Source organism: Protopterus annectens, chromosome 1.part2 (assembly GCF_019279795.1).
Source record: "Protopterus annectens isolate FY-2018-M chromosome 1.part2, PAN1.0, whole genome shotgun sequence".
Classification (NCBI taxonomy): Eukaryota; Metazoa; Chordata; order Ceratodontiformes; family Protopteridae; genus Protopterus; species Protopterus annectens.
The window spans coordinates 568,601,796-568,622,087 of record NC_056727.1 but is presented as its reverse complement, the minus strand read 5'-3'; the positions used below and the strand labels follow the sequence as shown (position 1 = coordinate 568,622,087).

The 20,292-nt window shown below is 42.9% G+C and overlaps 1 long non-coding RNA gene across 1 annotated transcript in view; it reads right to left on the bottom strand.

Moving 5' to 3' along the window:
- Nucleotides 1-2,072: 2,072 nt before the first annotated feature.
- Nucleotides 2,073-20,292, bottom strand: part of LOC122790283 — a 103,341-nt gene continuing 85,121 nt past the window's right edge. Inside the window, exon 2 of the long non-coding RNA XR_006362977.1 lies at nucleotides 2,073-2,754. This is a non-coding gene — a long non-coding RNA (uncharacterized LOC122790283). The remainder of the gene's footprint in view (nucleotides 2,755-20,292) is intronic.

Here is a 20,292-nt window from a genome sequence, read left to right as displayed (position 1 = left end):
AATGTTATCAAGTTACAGGGCATGGGCTATGAAGATGGAGAGGCACAAGTCCTAGTAGCTGGCAAGAAGAAAATTTTAAGGAAAAGAATTGTGTTTTGAATGCAAATTGCTTGGCTTCCCAGTTATAGAGTTTTCTATGGGTCATTTGCATATCCTCCTTGAGTCCTCTAGTGATTTTACAGTGGTATCCAGTTTCACCTTGCATCCCACAGATATATGGGAAGCTGAACTGGTGATGCTGTTAATTGGTCAATGCCAGAGTGTTTGCTGAAGCAAGCCAAAACTCAAAGTACCAAAATATTTAAGGCCAACACAAAAAGTATTAAGCGAACTATATGAACATAAAAACAAAACTAAATGAATCCAAAATATGCTTCCTACAGTACTCTCATAACTGTTTTCTCAAGTTGAGAAAAAGCACTCAACAGTACTTGGAAACTCTCCAATAAATCTTAGCTTTCATGCTGTTCATTTAGAACTTTGTTTCCGCAGCCCAACACTGCTGACTTCCTCTAGATGTTTGTATAGTATGAACTGTGTGTGTATGTGTATCCTGCAATGGAATGACAGTCCCTCCCAGAACTGCTTCCTGCTTTTCAGCCACTGTTTCTACATACATGCTCCAGCTCCTGCTCCCAAGACCATGAAATGGATAAAAGCAGGTACTGAAAAGGGATGGATGGATTCATTTATAAAGCACATAAAACATCACTAAATAGTATAAAACTCAAGTGGATATATATATATATATATATATATTTACACACACACACACACACACACACACACACACACACACACACACACACACACACACACACACACACACACACACACAAGGAAGAGGAGTTAAGAAAGTGAAAATATTACAGGTGTTAATCCACAATGCAGTGTGATTACTTATGACATAAAAGGGTGTAACTTATTTCAATACTGAAAATTTACAAAAGTTTATGGGCATTACTCATAATAAAAAAAAAAAAAAAAAAAAAAAAAAAAACTGTGCCACACAGCCGGACTGGTATTCCATGGAATGGTGAACCAAGGCCCTGTGCTATTCATTTGGGTGATACATTATATGTAGGCCTCTGTCCTAAATAAGGAGTGAATCTTTTTATGATTCACTCTTGTGGATAAAAGTGGCATACATGGTAGCAGTGAACAGTAGATTAAGCAGGCATACTGAGCCCTAAAAAGTAGCTTCATATAGTTACTTACTGTAGTACACTCTAGTAAGATGCCTGTCACTACTGTGGTGTGCTGTCTTGCTACTTACATCTTCCCCACAATCCAAGCACAGGACATCATAGTACACAGTCATGTAGTTTGTGCTCCTGTGCACAATTAAAGAAACCAGGATGTGTGTTATATGTTGATAGATTCAGGACTATGAAACTCAGTGGCTCATGATGCATTTATCCATCTGCGTACTTGGTTTGTGACTCTTACAGTCTGTTTTTAAAGCACAAAAAGGCCAACTTTAGAGGACTATGATTACACAGTAACAGGAAGTGTTGCAAAACTGATTTGTGAATATACATCACTGCTTAATTATATGTTTAAATGTAGATGACATTATTTATCCTTTATAACAGAATGCATCCCAAAAATAAGAGTAAAAAATGTGCTTTCAAGACACAGCAAGCTTTCAGGATTCTTCTTAAAGGTAATAAACAGTAGCAAGTAATTACACGGTGACCACAAAGTACTTTTAAAAATGAAAATGAGCCACAAATTGGGAGATGTCATCTTAATGGAGACATTCTCAAGGATGAAGATCTGCTACCCTGCACCAGCACTCAGGTAACAAAAGGAAGCACTGCTACATGCAAACAAGCAAGGGGATTACAGACCGAGCTCAATATGTTTGCTAGAATTTAGCATCATGATTCTTCACCATGGACATATGTTTACAATGCAGAAGCAGTATACATACCATAACTATGGTTCACTTTGACTTTGGTCTTAAATACTGCACAGCACAACAATGCCTAGGGAGCCTCTGTATCCTTGACAGAATGAAAACAGCTTGAATAGATGCATCAGCAATGAAAGTCAGAAAATACCTTGGATGTAAGCAGGATACAGCCACTGTAATGGTGAAAAGGGATCAAGTAAAAGACAAATACATATATATGCATTTTTTTTTAAATATAAACATTGCCATAGATATCTCTAGTGACCAAAATTTTGATTTGTGAGTACTTTACTGTGTACAACACCGCTTCTTAGTGCTAAGTGCCTATCCATGTGCTAAATGCCTGCCTTCTATCTGTTCTTTGAAATTTTAATTTCTGAGGCAACAGAAAAACTGGTTTAGAAACAGGTCTCATTGAAAATACCCACTATATACTCACAATGGCACAAAATGACTTGTCTTCTAACTAAGGAGGTCTAACAATTAACTAGCTGTTATTGCATTTGCCTTGAAATTTAAGTTTACAGACAAGACAAAATGCATTCAAATTTAATTTCTAAGTTTTATACTAATTCCTGCTATAATGAAATCTTTTTAGAAAGTGTTTCTTTCTACTGACAGGAACATGCCATGGTCACTTTTCCATTCTCATTCCACTTCACTGCTTTCAGTGCTCTAACACATTTCTTTTTATGCTCACTGACATTTGTGGAGACACTGTAATCCAATGGTATGACATTTTCAGAGGTACAGATGATCAGATTAATGGTCTGGTTCCACCTCTGTTACAAGGCTGAATTTAAAAATTCCAAAAGCTCAGCTCGATTTCTGTCTCTCTGCAAAAGGCGAAGAAAAAAAAAACAGTAAGAGCATATTACATTTTACAACTTGCACTATACATAGCAAGACAAAGATACTCAGGCTGTGTTTAACACAGTAATAAGAAGTATGTTTAAGTCAAACAATTACTGTTACTCCTTTTAAGGCATGTAGTGTATATATTAAACCTTGCATAAATAATTACCATACGTAGCATTCTTTCTGTGTCTTACACCCTCCAAAGCAAAGCAGGTTCTCCAGCAGATTATGCCCAGAACAGTGAGCAAAAACCATGGACCGTCAAAAAAGTGTGGTTACAATTTTGCAGCATTTTAACTCATGTTACTGGGTTCTGTCTTCTGACTACACATTTCAGCTTTTCAGATAAAGGCTACACATAGTATTGACTTGTAAGAATTCACGACCTTTTATGCCACCATGCTCCCCACATCATATGGGATACATCGGGATCAAGGACAAGGAAGAAGTTTAGAAGAGGTGGCAGGAAGGATCAGGGAAATATTACAGCAGGTGAAGAAAGAAGACTGAAAGGATGAGTAGCTATCTACCAGGGTCACACTGTATTACAGTCTTAAGGGCAGAAGCTGCCATGACTAGACTTTACTGGACAGGAGGAATTCCTATGAGAGGTGGGCAATATGGTCAAAAGTGCTGCACTCTGGAAAGCTGCATGCTCGACAAACTCTTTTCCGGGCCATGGGGATCATCTTGGATTTTACAGTGCCTTAAGAAGTCTGATGTAAATACAGATATATATAGTTTCTGGACTGGTGGATTTATGTATAGTACAAGCTAAGGGGACTACCCAAGCATGTTTTACTTATTCTTCTATTATTCTATTGCATTTAACTCGCCTTGCACTGACAGAAAATATATACCAGCAAAGCATCTACACCAAGGAGCTAGGAATGAAGTGTGACCCATTATCATATCTGATGATGCATACATAAAGGTGGAATTACAATGTGTGCAGGGTCTTACAGAGAGCAAGTATTGAAGATTTCCAGCATACAATCAGAAGACCTATACTGATCAGATAAGACAGAGTAAGCTAAAACTATGAGTGAAGTGACAGCTGAGGCATAAGAAATATTTAAAACCGATACAAAGGAGGAAATCAAACGTCTAGAAAAATAATCTTTCAAAATAAATAGCTCATAGGGAGCAGAAAGACTTCTGTAGGGGGTAATAACGGATCAGTAGTTGAAAGGCAAGGAAGGAAATAAATGAATCAGAAAGAGAACTGTTGGAATTCTGGCAGAAGGTTCAAAATCTACAGGATTGAAGAATACTTATGCGAAGAGATGTGATACAAGGTACATGGCATGGGACATCATCAAGGCTCCTCAGATCTATGGTCTTAAGGCTGAGACAACATATGCATGAAACAGCCAGAAATGAACTAAATGATCCTAAAACAGGAAATAAAGCTATACTAAACCCACAAATATTAGGCGTCTTAGAAGAATACTATTAGCTAGAAGGAGGGGACAGAGCGTAAGAAATGCAGAAATTCCTAGAGCTATTAGGTTTACCAAAGATGAGGGAACAAGAGGCAAATATTAAAGAATCTCTGAGCAAGAAACAGAGGTAGCTTTAAACAAACATACCTTAAGAAAGACACCAGGAAATGATGGAATATCCATTAAAGCATGGAAATTACTGGGTAGAAGATGGTGAAAGTATGGTGCGAATTGTTTAAGACAGTGCTAACTACAAAACAAGTCTTGGGACTACTGGAAAATTAGAAGCTTGAAAACAAAGCATGTGAACTACATTTACACACACGGAAGAACATTTAAACTATATTTGAAAACTGCACTTATTTTATGATTTTAAATCAGTTCTGTGTGTTTCCTGCTGTATTTATTCTGAATCTAAAGTTAAAGCTATTTATTAAATGAAGGCATTTTTATAGTTGCAATGTTTTCCAAGTGGTTTCTGTGCTGTGCCTAGATGTTTAAATCAATTCTGAATGAGTTCTCTTTACTGCATTTTTACTCTCTTCTCTTCTGAATTTGAAGCTTCAGCTATAAATTGATTTGGGTTTTACAGTATCCATTATTTCTCTGAGCTCTGAAATTGCATGCTTACCTAATTCCATGTTTTTTAGTCACTTTTCAAACAGTACCCATTGTTGTTTATTTATTTATTGAGCTCTTAAGTGGATTATTAGCACTGCTCATCTAATTCTGTTTTGCTGTCACTTTTCAAACTTCAAACAAAAAGCCAGCTTTGGTCAGTTGTGTGATTTGTGACCAGAACTTGAGGTAATTAAACCCAGACTCCACATGTATTTTACATTATAGAAGCAGTCAGCCATCTTACTCTTCGGACTGCTGGAAGCTTGAAAACAAAGCACTGGACTACATTTTGCATTCAATGAAGTATATTTAAACTACATTTAAAATACTGCACTTATTTTACCATTTACATAGGTTGTGTGTTCCCTGTTGTGTTTGTCCTTTATCTGAAGTTACAGCTATTAACTGAAGGCATTTTTATAGCTGCAGTGCTTTTCAAGTGGTTTCTGTGCTGTGCCTACATGTTTAATCATTTCTGATGAGGCTCTCATTTTATTGCTCTTCTGAATCTGTTCCTCACCCTCCCACCCTTTTTCTGTTCTGCTTTTAAATATGGAGGCTTTTGAGATGCCTGACCCTACTGTATATCTGGCCTTGGAAGATCCTTCTGCTCTCATATGATGCATACCTAGCCCTAGAAGCTCCTCTCAGTCTAATTTCTCCTGCTCTTCTTGCTAGGTACTGACAGATAAAATTGGGAAGGCCCTTTCCTTAGACTGTTTTAGGGTTGCCACCTATCCATTTTTTCCCCAGACTATCCGGAAAGAAAACTGATTCTCAGATAGCCCGGAAAACACTGTACAAACTCAGGTATTCTGTTTCAAAAAAGGAAACAGACTATCTGAGTTTGTTAAATCGTCTGATTTACTATGTTTTTTTTTTTTTTTATTTTTTTTTACAGAAAAGGCTAGAAAATCGGCTGAAAGCAGGCATCAGGAATGGAAAAAGAGGGTGTTTTTGTTTGTTGGCGTCACAGTGACATCACAAAAAAGGCAGAGCATGGGCGGGATTACAGGCGATACAAGTGGTATCGCCTTATTCCGGTTTTAGCCACAATGAAAGGTGGCAACCCTAGAGTGTTAGTGTACTTTGAACTGCCTTAAAGTTCATGTGCTCCCCCATTGCAGGCTTGTCTGCCTTCAAACCTTCTTGTAATTACTTGTAGCTAGTTGTTAGATTTGTTTCTGGTACCTTTTCACTTTTGGCAACCTAAAGTGTGTTTTTACATTAAGAAAACTGGGACTGCAATTCTAGTGGCAGTAGAAAGGTAGCCTGATCTCTCTGAGCTGGGTTATACAGAGGAAGGCTTAAGTGAGAATTAGTTTTTGCAGCTACTTTGACTTGCTTCTGATACCTTTTCATTTTTTGCTAACTGAAGTTTGTTTTACATTAAGAATGGGACTGCAATTCTAGTGGCAAAAGAAAAGTAGCCTGGTCAGTCTGAGTTGGGAAGCACATGGGGGGGGGGGGGACTTAAAGTAAAAATTACTTGTTGTAGCTACTTGGTGCCTTTTTCACTTGTGGTTAAATGAAGTCTGTTTTTGCATTAAGAAGAGTGGAACTGCAATTCTAGTGGCAGGAGAAAGCATGACTTGTCTGAGTTGGGGAAACACACAGGGAGGCTTAAAGTGAAATCATTTCATCAGCCAGACGGCTTTTTATGGACTTAGCTGTTTGGTGTTAATCTGCATTTAAGAGAGCTACTTTTGCTTAGAGAGTTACTTATTGCATTAAGAAATTCTGGGATCATCCATCTTGTGGCAGAAGTTGCTTACCTGGTCTCCTGAGTTGGGAATCACTCTGGTGAGCTCAAACTGCAGCTGTTTATTGGCCAGATGGCACAGAGTTAATTTTTATTTTTTTCTATCTACTAAAAAATTAGGTGCATTTGTGCAGCTTTGTGCTCACATCGACAGAGCTCAGCAAAAGCATTTAATTAACTTTTTGCTAATAAAAAAAAATAAAATTCTCTGTGCCTACTACAAACTAGGTGCGTTTATGTAGAGCTGTTCACTCCCTAGCGGCAGTTAGCAGTGCTGAGTATAGCAGCAAATGTTTAGTTTGTAAAATTTATCTATAAAGCTAGTACTTAGGACTTTAACCTGGAACAGAGAAAGGCTCTGCACAGAGCTGGGCTTAGGGGCAGCTAGTTAGTGCAGTGAACAGCTCTAATACCAGACCATAGCACTATCTAACATGTAGCCTTAACCCTAGACACCATTCTGGTGACCCCAGTAAAAACAAATCCCTAAATCGTAACAGCCAAATACTAATACAAGTCCTGACAACATGGATATGCAATTTCCTAATCCCTCTGTGGCCAGGGTAGATATGGGCATCCTGAGACAATGTAGCAATTATCTCATGTAGTAGTCAGACAGCCTTTTAATTCTTAAAGAAGCTAAAAGTATGCAAGATATACACATATACAAACTTCATTGGTGGCAAAAATCTCACTTACAAAGTTGCCAAGAACATACAAAAGTACAATTGTGTACACTTACCATAAACGTAGATGTTCAAGTGTATTCACTGTTGCAGTCATCACACTTGGGTTATCTGCCTGCAAGTAGCCCTCAGTCGGCCCGAATAGCCGGGACGTAGTATTTCTGCATCGGTTGCTGACGTCAGATCGTCAGGGGTATAAAAACAGGCCGTCGACACCATTACATCAGTTTTTCTTGCCTCAAATGTCAGGAGCCCGCAAATAGGGAGCTAAGCTATGGTGGGAAAAACACCACCAGTAAAAAGTAAATACCAATACCCCTGTAAGGGGTGAGTAATAGACAGAGAGGAGAGAGAGAGACAAGGGGGCTGGAGGGAGGGGAAACCAGGACTGCAACAGTGAATACACTCAGACATCTACATTTATGGTAAGTGTGCACAACTGTACTACGTTCTTCATGTTTCATTGTTGGAGTCATCACACTTGGGTTGATTCCCAAAGCTGAAGAAAGGGTGGAGGCAGTCAAGAAGAGTTGGGGCTGGCTAATATGCCCTGCAGGACTGCTGTTGCAAAACCCGCCCTGGATTTAGAAAAGATAGGCAGGTGGTAATGCTTGGTGAAGGTGTGTACAGAACTCCAGGTAGCCACTTCCAGAATGTCCCGGGTAGAGACTCCCCCGAGGAATGCTGTAGGGGTAGAAGGTGCCCTAGTGGAATGTGTTCTGACCCCCTGAGGGGTTGGTTTCCCATGCTGTTTGTATCAGAAATGGAAAAAGTGTGCTATCCATTTGGAAACTGTGTGTTTTGAAATGGCCTTGCCCTCTGCCCCTGGTGCAAAACTGAGTAGTAACTGGTCAGATTTCCTGAAGGGCTTAGTCCTACCCAGGTAGTATCTGAGCTGTATGTGCACATCCAAGGAGTGCAGGATCCTTTCCCCTTTATTTTGAAGATTAGGGAAGAAGGTTGGCAAATGGATGGACTGGTTGAGAGCCACACTGGACACCACTTTAGGCATAAAGGAAGGGTTAGTCCTGAGGGAGACCCTGTCAGCATGAAAAATAATAAAGGTTTCCCCAGCCATAAGTGCTTGTAGCTCAGACACTCTTCTAGCTGAAATGATGGCCAGAAGCAAGGCTGTTTTCCAAGAGAGGAATTTTAACTCTGTTGACGCTGCAGGTTGAAAGGGGGGTAGCGTGAGCTTTTCCAGTACAAGGTTAAGGTCCCGAGCTGGGGTGGGTGCTCTCCTTGGTGGCGTTAAGTTGTTTACCCCTCTGAGGAACTGTTTGATGAGAGGGTGAGAGAAGAGAGGTGGTTCAGTGTTGTAATGAGCTGAGATGGCAGGGGCATGGATCTTAATGGAGGAGAAGGATAGGCCTCTGTGGAGTAGATCTGCTAGGTAATCCAGGATTAGAGGTAAGAAGGGCAGTGCTGTGTCCTCTCCTTCAGATTGAATCCAGGAGCAATACCTTTTCCACTTATCAGAATAGGACTTCCTTGTACTGGGTCCCTCTGGCTTCAAGAATGACGTCCAGCACCTGCTTGCTTAGGCTGGTCACTGGAGGGGGGGGGTTCAAGAAATAAGCCAGGCTGCAAGATTCAGGGTTTGCAGTTGCGGATACAAGATCTGTCCCTCCTGCTGAGTGAGGAGGGTTGAGATCTGGGGTAGGTGCCAGGGTGGCACCGGTGACAGGCTGCGCAGTAGTGGGTACCAGTGCTGGCGTGGCCAGTCTGGGACAATCAGGATTGTCCTTGGTCTGTCCCGTCTTATCTTGAGTAATATTCTTGAGAGAAGAGACAGAGGGGGGAATGCATAGATTGAGAGGTTTTCCCACTGAAAGGCTAGGGCATCCACTTTCCAGGCCCTGCTGTGGGGTGTCCTGCTGCAGAATTTGCTAAGCTGGTGAATGGAGGGGGAGGTAAAGAGATCCACCTCTGGGGTCCCCCATTTCTGGATTAAAAGATTGAAGGTGCTGGGTTCTAATTGCCACTCGTGTGGGTCTAGGAAATTTCTGTTTAAATTGTCTGCCAGAGAGTTTTGTTTGCCTGGCAGGAATTGAGTTTGCAGATGAATATGCATGTCCAAGGCCGTGTTCCACAGGGCCATGGCTAGCCTGCAGAGTGGGTAAGAGTGGGTTCCCCCCTGCGTGTTGATGCACCACATGACTGTGGTGTTGTCTGTTTTTATTAGCAGGGGTATTGGAGACAGTAGGGATCTGAAAGCTGTTAGAGCGTGCTGAACAGCTAGCATCTCTTTTTGGTTGATGTGCAGATGAATTTGTCTTGGGCTCCAGTGGCCCTGAATGCATTTGTAGTCCATGTGTACCACTCAGGCATAGTCTGATGCATCTGTGGTTAGGGTCTGGGCGGCGTGGGGTTGAGTAAAGGGAAGTCCCTTGTTGTGGTTGTATGCTGCTGTCCACCAAAGAAACTCGGTCCTTAGACAAGGTATGAAGGTTTCCAGGTCCTGAGAATGTTGGCACCAAAGACTTTTTAAGTACCACTGAAGTTTCCTCATATGCAGTCTGGCATATGGAATTAGTAGGTTGCAAGAGGCCATGAACCCTAGGACTTGCAGGATTTTCCTTGCGGACAGCTGAGTTCTGGTGGCATTTTGAGTGAAGTAGCCTGTCAGATAGGCTTGTTTTTCTGGAGTAAGGAATGCCATCTGGGATGCTGTGTCCAAGCTTGCTCCCAGGAATACAATCTTTTGACTGGGGACAAGTTTTGATTTCTTTTCGTTGATAGTGTACCCCAGTGAGGTTAGAAGGTTCTTTACAAATGTCAGGTGCTGCAGCAGCTGTTCCTGACTGCCTGAATCAGGCAGTCATCCAAGTATGGGTAAATTTGAAATGTTCTCTGTCTGCAATAGGCAATGGCTGGAGCCAGGCATTTTGTGAAAACTCTGGGAGCAGTGGATAAGCCAAAGGGAAGTGCAGAGAACTGATAATGCATAGATCCTGCCCTGAAACGTAGGTACTTCCTGCACGAGTTCCTGATAGGGATGTGCAGATAGGCTTCTTTTAGGTCTAGGGTGGCTAACCAGGCATCTTTGGACAGCATATGAAGAAGCTACTGAAGGGTGAGCATTTTGAATTTTGGTACCACCAGGAAGGTGTTTAGAATGGAAAGATCTAGGATTGGGCACCAAGTGCCCTCTTTTCTGGGTACCAGGAAAAGTCTGGAGTAGAACCCTTGACCTATCTATTCTGCAGGAATAGGTTGAATTGCCCTTATGGAGAGCAGGGATTGAACTTGGTTTTGTGCCTCTGCCCACTGGTTTGGAGGACGGTCTGGGAACCCTTTTGGGGTTGGCAGTGAGTGGAAGTAAAATTTGTACCCCTGGGATACAAGGTTGAGGACCCATTGGTCTTTGGTGATGGAGGTCCAGTTTTTTGCATGATGGGCAAGTTTTCCTCCTAAGGACACAAGCAGTTGGACAGAGGTGAGGAGTGGAGTTGAGAAGTCATTGTGAATTCTTTCCGTAAAGGGGTGGCTTAGCACACCCTGGTTTTGAAGTGGAGGCACTCCATTGCTTAGATCTCTGCATACCCTGAGAGTGTAGTCTGTGGGGGTCTGCTTCCCCTGGGTCTAGTACGGGAATGCCTTGATGGGGCTGGAAAGGACCACTGTTTCAAGGGGCACGGCCTGCTGAATCTAGGAGGCTGCACTTGCAAGAAATCTTTGACTGTCTGCATAGATTTAGCTTTTTCTTCTATCTTTTTTAGAACCTCTTCTGCTTTGGTGCCAAAAAGATTGTCCTTGTTCAAAGGAGCATCTAGTAATTTTGATTTGACAGTCTAGCAAGGTCTGCTCCTTAAGCCAAGCATGCCATGGATTTTTATGGAATAAAAGGACAGGCCCCTTGTGAAGCATCTCAGTTAAGTATTGTAAAATCTGCGGAATATTGGGCACTGCTGTGCTTATCCCTTGTGACTGATTCCAGACACAGAATCTTTTCCATTTGTCAGCATAAGATTTTCTAGTACTAAGCCTTCTTGCCTCCAAAATGACATCCATCATAGATTTGCTGAGGGATGCTAAGGGTGAATTTAGGTGATTAGCCACGCTGCAAGATTCAAAGTTTGGAGCTGAGTGTGCACAAGTTGGTTGTTCTGCTGAGACAGTAAATAAGGTGTCTGAGGCAGGTGCCACGGTGGATGGTGTGACACATTGCGCAGGAGTGGGTACCAGTGTTGGCGAGGCCAGTCTGGAGCAATCAAAATCATTTTTGGTTTGTCCTGTTTAACATTTAGTAGAACTTTGGAGAGCAGATGCAGAGGGGGAAAGGCATAGACTGATAGGTTTTTCCAGCTGAAGGATAGAGCATCCACTTTCCAGGCTTTTTTGTTTTGAGTTCTTGCTGAAGGATAGATCATCCACTTTCCAGGCTTTTTTGTTTTGAGTTCTTGCGCAGAATTTTTCCAACTGATAGTTCTGGGCTGAGGCAAAAAGATCTATGTCTGGACTCCCCCATTTGCGTATCAACATGTTGAAAATCCGTGGTTCCAGTTTCCATTCGTGTGGGTCCATGAGATTTCTGCTTAGTTTATCTGCCAGAGTATTCAGCTTTCCTGGCAGGAATTTCGCTTGTAGTTGTATTTGATAGGTCAAGCCAGTGTTCCACAATGCCATGGCTAGTCTGCAAAGGGGGTAGGAGTGTATACCCCCCTGCTTGTTTATGTACCACATAACCGTGGTGTTGTCTGTCTTTATCATTAATCGTCCTGGATGAAGGTAGTCCTTGAAGGCTGTCAGTGCATTCTGTACAGCTAGCATTTCTTTTTGATTGATATGAAGGTGCATTTAATTTGGGCTCCATTTGCCCTGAATGCACTTCCCTGCCAGATGTGCCCCCCAAGCATAGTCTGATGCGTCTGTAGTTAGGGCTTGGGCGGCAGGGGGTGGTGTTAATGGCAGTCCCTTGTTTTGGTGGCAGGCCTCTGCAGGCGAGGTATGATAGGAAGCATTGTTTCCAGGCTGTGGCAATGCTGACTCCATAGACTTTTTAAATACCACTGAAGTTTCCTCATATGCAGTCTTGCATATTGAATTAGAAGAATGCAGGAGGCCATGAACCCCACTGCTTGCAGTGTTTGCCTTGCAGAAAGCCGGGTTTTTGTGGCCACCTGTTTGAAGTAAGTCTCCAAATGAATTTCTCTCTCTGGTGTAAGGAAAGCCATCCGGGCAGTTGTATTCAAGCTTGCACCCAGGAATGTAATTTTTTGAGAGGGTGCCAGCTGTGATTTCTTTTCGTTTATAGCGTACCCTAGACAAGTTAGAACCCTTTTTACAAATGCTAGATGGTTTAGAAGAGTGTCCTTGTTTTCTGCCCGAATTAGGCAATCATCCAGGTATGGATATATTTGAATATTTGTCTGCAAAAAGCAATTACTGGAGCCAGGCACTTTGTAAAGACCCTGGGCGCAGTAGATAAGCCAAAGGTCAGTGCAGAGAACTGGTAAAGCAAGTAACCTGCTTTGAAGTGGAGGTATCTTCTGCAAGATTCCCTGATTGGGATGTGCAGGTATGCTTCTTTTAAATCTACAGTTGCCAACCAGGCATCTTTGCCTAGCATAGGAAGTAACTGGTAAAGAGTCAGCATTTTGAATTTTGGAATGTCCAGAAAGGTGTTTAGAGTAGATAAGTCCAGAATTGGACGCCATGATTTGTCTTTTCTGGGTACCAGGAAAAGTCTTGAATAGAAACCTTGTCCCTTTTCCTCTTCTGGTACTGGTTGACTAGCCCCCATGTTCATGAGGGACAGTACTTGTTTTTGGGCCTCTGCCCACTGATTTGGGGGCAGGTCTGGCCATCCATTTGGAATTGGCAATGTGTGGAAATGAAATCTGTATCCCTGGGATACTATATTTAAAACCCCTTTGTCCTGGGTTATAAGTTGCCAGTTTCTTGCATGAAGAGCCAGTTTTCCCCCAAAAGGGTGGCTAAAAGGTAAGTGCTTGGTAAGTGCAAAGGGAAGTCATTGAGACTGCTTACCATAGGGAGGTGTCTTGTTGTTTCCAGATTTGGAGGAGGAGGCACTCCATTGCTTTGTTCTAAAAGTCCCTTGTGACTGAAACCTGGAGCCTTTGGAATGTCTGGGTTTGACTTGAGTGGCTCTCGAAGGAACTGGAAAGGACCAGTTCTTAGTAGGCCAGTGCCTACTAAATCTTGGAGGTTGCACTTGTAAGAAATTTTATCTTCCATGTTTTTTAAAACTCTTCAGCCTTATTACCAAAGAGACGGTCCTGTTGTAAAGGAGCATCCAACAATTTTGCTTTAACATGATCAGGGAGATTTTGCTCTTTGAGCCAAGCATGTCTTCTTAGCACAGACCCAGTTACAGCAGCCCTGCAAGAGGCCTCCAAAGAATCAAAACCACATTGCAAAGTATGTTTTCCAACTTGTTCAGCTGAATGCAATAAATCCTGTAAATCTTTATTTTCCACACAGTCAGAAATTAACATCATTTTCTGTTTAAGCATTCCCATGATATGTTGTTGATATTTTAGCATATGAAATTGACAGTTTAAAGCCCTGATTGCCAAGGCTACAGAAGTGTAAACCTTCTTACCCCATCTATCCAGTGCCCTGGAATCTCAATCAAAAGGGGTAGGATTTTTAGCAGTAGAAGCCTTAATGCCCTTGGGATCCTGAGAAATGATTTCAGGATCTGCAATAGGATTTTTGAAACTGAATTTGTGGGAGTCAGGAACCCTGTATTATCTGTCTGGCTTACAAGGAGCCGGAGGCAGGGAATCAGGAGCCATACTAGATTCTGAAAAAACACCAACAATGTCTAGAACAGGAGGTATAGCCAAAGGCCTATGCTGAGGAAGAAGTAAAAAATCCCTAAGTCTCTTTTTAGATTCAGAGAAATCCTGACTTTCCCAGTGGAAATGTTCCCTTGAGGTATGTAAAGTTTCCCCAAAAGAAAAATCCTCAGGGGGAGAAGCAGAAGGAATGGAATCTTCTGCATCAGAGTCCTCATAAGTAGGTACAGACAATTATTTTTCATTAGAAGAGTCAGAAGAAATAGAATCCTGTTTAGAAGACTCATAATCAATGTCTTGCCTAGGCCTCTTAGAAGGGGGGGGGGGGGGGGTTGGCTACCCCTGATCAGAGTAATTAAATCTTCAGCCATTTTGATCATTTGTTTTTTTAGGCATAGGGGCCGGCACATGTGGCCCAGGCGTCGTATTTTAGGCATAGGTCTAGACTTTGGCCTTAGTTTTGAAGATGGCGTCGATCTAATATACAAATCTGTAGGCCTGAAAACACCCTCAGAAGCCAGTGCCTGCACAGCGGCTCAGAGACATCCGCGGGTTCCATAAATGAAGCATCTCGCGGCATACCGGACTCCGAATGGGTCTCAGTAGAGGCCTGCGAATCAGAAGTAGCGGGTATCAGGGACTGCGAAAGAGCCTCACTGAGTACCGGCGAACTGGCGACTGGCTTAGGAGAAGCGTCGTCGGCAGTTTTGGACCTCAACGGCCTGTCTCTGTCTTTTTCTTTGCATTTTTTAGGTATCCCGGTAGTCGGATTGCTAACAGACGACATTTCTGGATAATTAAAGCGTGAGCCAAAATATTTAGAACCAAAAATGTACTGAAGTTTGATAGTGAGTTGATTAAATTTAGCACAAAACCAACAGCAAGGTACGTTGTGGTCAGGGCCTAGGCAAGGAATACAGTACAAATGAAAATCCTTATGAGGTATTTGCTTCCCACAAGTACTGCAATTATTAACTTTTACTGACATTGGTAAGGAGCAAAAAAAAGTTTCCCCAATGCGGTACTTAGCTTTTTAGATGAAGACTTCAGTTCTGAAACTCGAAAATGAAAATTTCAGGAGTCTGCCGACTGGCACTTGCGAACTGCTTCTGCTTCGGGCACCGTACGGCAAGAAAGACTGATGTAATGGCATCGGCTGCATGTTTTATACCCCTGACGACCTGACGTCACGGAAGAAAGGACAGCAACCGACGCAGGACCCAAGACTTTGCTAATCAGGCCGACTGAGGGCAACCTGCCAGCAGATTACCCAAATGTAATGACTGCAACAGTGAAACACGAAGAACATCTGGCAATTCAATGCCCTAATGGTGAGAATTGCAGAGGTGTATACTTTTTTACCCAGTCTGTCTAAAACTCTGGAATCCCTGTCCGAAGGGGTGGGATTCTTAGTTGTAGTTGCTTTTATACCTTTAGGCCCCTGGGAGATGACCTCTGGGCCAGCAGTAGGATTTTTGAAAAGAAATTTGTGAGAGTCAGGAACTCTGTAGTACCTGTCTGGTTTCCTAGGAGCAGGAGGAGTTAGGCTGGATTCCATAAAGGCATCATCCACAACATCCAGAATTGGAGGTATTGCTAAAGGTCTACGTTGTGGCAAATCTAAAAATTCTCCGAGTCTCTTTTTGGACTGAGGATAGTCTTGGCATTCACAGTGAAAATGCTCAAAGTACTTAGGGTTTCACCAAATGAAAAATCCTCTGGAAGTGAAGCAGAGGGAATGGATTCCTCTGCATCTGAATCCTCATAAGCAGATAAAGGCATGTCTTCATATTCAGAATCCTCAGAGTCGTCGGACTCTTGGTCTGTTAAAGCTGCTGGGGACAGGTCGCTTTTTCTCTTAGCAGGGGAAGGCTGGCTTCCCCTAACCAGCATAATCAGGTCTTCTGCCCCCGTTGAGATGCGTAAGAAGTTGTCGGTTTGTGTCGAATATCGGTAGTGCGAAGAACTTCCTCGGAAGCCGGTGCCTGCACAGCGGGCTCTAAACCCATCCAAGGCAGAGACATCTGCAGGTTCCCATAGTCAAAGAAGAGTCTCGCGGGATACTGGACTCAGAACGGTTCTCGGTAGCGGCTTAGGAATCCATCGAAGCGGCATCAGGGGCTGTGAAAGTGCCTCACTGAGTACCTGCGAACTGGCGACTAGCTTAACAGAAGCGTCGTCGGCAGTTTTGGACCTGCACAGTCTATCTCTGTCTTTAACCTTACATTTTTTCGGGAAATTGGTGGTCGGATGGCTTACTAAAGCCATTCTGGAATAGAGAGATTGAGAAAGTACAGTTGTGTACCTACCATAAATGTAGATGTTAGAGTGTATTCACTGTTGCAGTCATTACACTTGGGTTATCCTGCTGGCAGGTTACCCGCAGTCGGCCAGAATTCCAAAGTCTAGGTCCGGCGCCGGTTGCTGTCGCCTCCTCCCGGACGTTAGTGCACCAGGGGTATATGCAGCCGACGCCATTTTCTTCAGTTTTTCTTGCCCCAGATGTCAGGTGCCCCCAAATAGGTAGGCTAAAAAATAATGCCAAGAAGAATGGATGTACTAAAATAAACATTTCCTTCATCTACAAGCAAATACACCACACAGGTTGTATAGAATAGAGAAGTACAGAAAAGTCCCAGCAAAGAAAAGGGGGAAGGTGGGTGGGTAACCTGGACTGCAACAGTGAATACACTCGAACATCTACATTTATGGTAGGTACACAACTGTACTATGTTCATCGTGTTTCACTGTTGCAGTCATTACACTTGGGTTGAATCCCAAAGCTGAGGTTGGGTGGCTGGGCCTAAACAGGATTAGAAGAGGCTACAAGGCCCTGCAGAACTGCAGTGGCAAAGCCTGCTCTGGATTTAGAGTAGAGAGGTAAGTGGTGGTGCTTGGTGAAAGTGTGCACTGAACTCCAGGTTGCAGCCTCTAGAATGTCTTTGGTTGGTACTCCTCTGAGGAAGGCTGCTGAAGTGGCTGCTGCTCTGGTTGAATGTGGCCTAATGCCCTTAGGCACTGATTTGCCATGTTGTGAATAGCAGAAACGAATGCAGTGCCCTATCCATTTTGAAATAGTCTGCTTTGAGATAGGCTTTCCTTGTGATCCTGCAGCATAAGCTACAAACAGTTGCTCAGTTTTTCTGAAAGCTTTTGTTTTGTCCAAATAGAAGCGTAGCTGTCTGTGTATGTCCAAAGCGTGCAGAAGTCTCTCCCCTTTATTCTGGGGATTTGGATAAAATGTTGGCAAGAGCCACACTGGATTCTACCTTTGGCATAAATGTTGGGTTTGTCCTTAGAGAAACCTTGTCCTGATGAAAAATGACAAAAGGTTCCACTGCCATTAATGCCTGTAACTCTGAGACTATTCTTGCTGAAGTTATTGCTAGGAGCAGAGCAGTTTTTCATAAGAATTTTATATCAGCTGTATTGGCTGGCTCAAAAGGAGGCAATGTCAGCTTTTCTAAAACAAAATTGAGGTCCCATGTAGGTATCGGTGCTCTCCTTGGGGGGTCTTATGTTTTTTGCCCCTCTGATGTACTGTCTTAGTAGTGGATGAGAGAAAATAGGAGGTTCCGTATTGTAATGAGCTGAAATGGCAGAGGCATGGATCTTAATTGATGAGAAGGATAGGCCTTTGTCCAGCATCTCAGTTAGGTATTGTAAAATCTGAGGTATATTTGGAACAAGTGGTTCGAGTCCTTGTGCCTGGTTCCAAGCACAGAATCTCTTCCATTTTTCTGTATAAGATTTCCTAGTGCTGGGCCTCCTGGCTTCTAAAATGACATCCATAACAGCTTTAGAGAGAGGTGTGGTCTGAGTGGCTATATTATCTGCCATGCAGCCAGATTTAAGGTTCTGAGTTGACTGTGCAGAATCTGATTGTTTTGTTGAGTCAGAAGATGAGGAATTTGAGGTAAAGCCCAGGCTGGGGACTTTAGACAAGCTCTTTAGGATTGGGTACCAGTGCTGGCATGGCAAGTCTGGGGCAATCAGAATCATTTTTGGCTTCTCTTGTCTGACTTTTAGGAGCACCTCGGGAATAAGAGGCAGTGCAGGAAAGGCATAAACTGTCAGTGTTTTCCAGCTGAATGATAGAGCATCCACTTTCCATGCTTGTGAGTGATAAGTTCTTGTGCAGAATCTCTGTAGTTGGCAGTTGTGAGGGGAGGCAAAAAGATCTATGTCTGGGCGTCCCCATTTCCTTGTTATCATGCTGAAGACCTGTGGATTTAGTTTCCATTCGTGAGGATCCATGAGATTTCTGCTTAGTTCGTCTGCCAGAGTATTTTTCTTTCCTGGCAGGAATTGTGCCTGCAGATGTACTTGATAGGTCAGTGCTGTGTTCCACAAAGTCATGGCTTGCCTGCAGAGGGGGTAGGAATGTGTGCCCCCTTGCTTGTTTATGTACCACATAACTGTGGTATTGTCCGTCTTTAGTAATAGTTGTCCTGGATGTAGTAGATCCTTGAAGGCTGTCAGGGCATGCTGTACAGCTAGCACCTCTTTTTGATTGATGTGAAGATGCATTTGTTCCTTGGGCCACGTGCCCTGAATACATTTTCCTGCCATGTGTGCCCCCTAGGCATAATCCGATGCATCTGTTGTTATTGTCTGCCTGGCTGTGGGTAAGGTGAAAGGCTGTCCCTTGTTGTGGTGACAGGCCAGTGCCCACCATCGAAACTCCTGTTGCAGGCAGGGAATAAGAGTTATTGTTTCCAAGCTGTGGCAATGTTGAGTCCAAACACATTTTAGATACCATTGTAGTTTCCTCATATGCAGTCTTGCATATGGAATTAGTAGAATGCAGGATGCCATGGCCCAGAGCCTGCAGAATTTTTCTTGCAGGGAGCTGGGTCTTTGTTGCCATCATCTGAAAGTAATGAGTCAGCTGCCTTTGCTTGTCTGGAGTGAGATAAGCCATCTGGGCAGTTGCATTTAAGCTTGCACCCAGGAATATTATCTCTTGAGAGGGCACTAGTTTTGACTTCTTTTCGTTTACTGTGTACCCTAGGCAAATTAGTAATCTTTTTACAAATGCCAGATGCTTTAGTAGAATGTCCTTGCTCTCTGCTTGAATAAGGCAGTCGTCCAAGTAGGGATATATTTGAATGCCTTTTTGTCTGCCAAATGCAATTACTGGTGCCAGGCATTTTGTGAAGATCCTGGGCGCAGTAGATAAGCCAAAGGGCAGTGCAGAGAACTAGTAATGCATTGAGCCAGCTATGAATCTGAGGTATCTACTGCAAGATTGTCTGATTGGGACATGCAGGTATGCCTCCTTGAGGTCCAAACTAACTAGCCAAGCCTTCTTGCCCAGCATGGGTAGAAATTGCTGCAGTGTTAACATTTTGAATTTTGGAATATCCAGGAAAGTATTTAGGATTGACAGGTCCAGTATTGGTCTCCAGGCTTTGTCCTTTCTGGGTACCAGGAAAAGTCTTGAGTAAAATCCATGTCCCTGTTCTTGCTGTGGTACTCTTTGGATAGCTCTTATATCCATGAGAGCAGAAATTTGTTTTTGTGCCTCTGCCCATTAGTTTTGTGGCAGGTCTGGCATACCTTTTGATTTTGGAAGGGTGTGAAAGTGGAACCTGTAACCCTGAGAAACAATATTCAGTACCCATTTGTCCTGGGTGATCATGTGCCAATTTTGTGAGAAAAGTGCTAGCTTTCCCCCTAAGGGTGCTGCCAAAAGGTAAGTGCTTGGCATGTGTAGAGGGAAGTCATTGGGACTGTTTCATATAAGGTTGTGATTTGTCTTCTCCTCCTTTGGGGGCTGAAGCACCCCATTGTTTAGGTATGTATGAGCCTTGGGGCTGAGATCTGCCTCTTGGGCGTCTGTATCTGCCTCTTTGTGGCCTGTCTGACACCGGAAAGGACCAATTTTTAGAAGGCCAGTTTCTGCTAAATCTAGGTGGCTGAACCTGTAAGAAATCCTTTACTGTCTGTATTGACTTTGCTTTATCCTCCATTTTCTTTAACACCTCTTCTGCCTTAACACCAAACAAAGTATCATGCTGTAGAGGAGCATCCAATAATTTTACTTTAACATGATCAGGTAAACTTTGTTCTTTTAACCAAGCATGCCTTTGAATGACAGAGCCTGTAACTGCAGCTCTGCAAGAAGCCTCTAATGAATCAAAACCACATTGCAGAGTATGCTTTCCCACTTGTTCAGCTGCATGCAATAAATCCTGCATTTCCTTATTGTCAGGACATTGAGTTTGTAAGC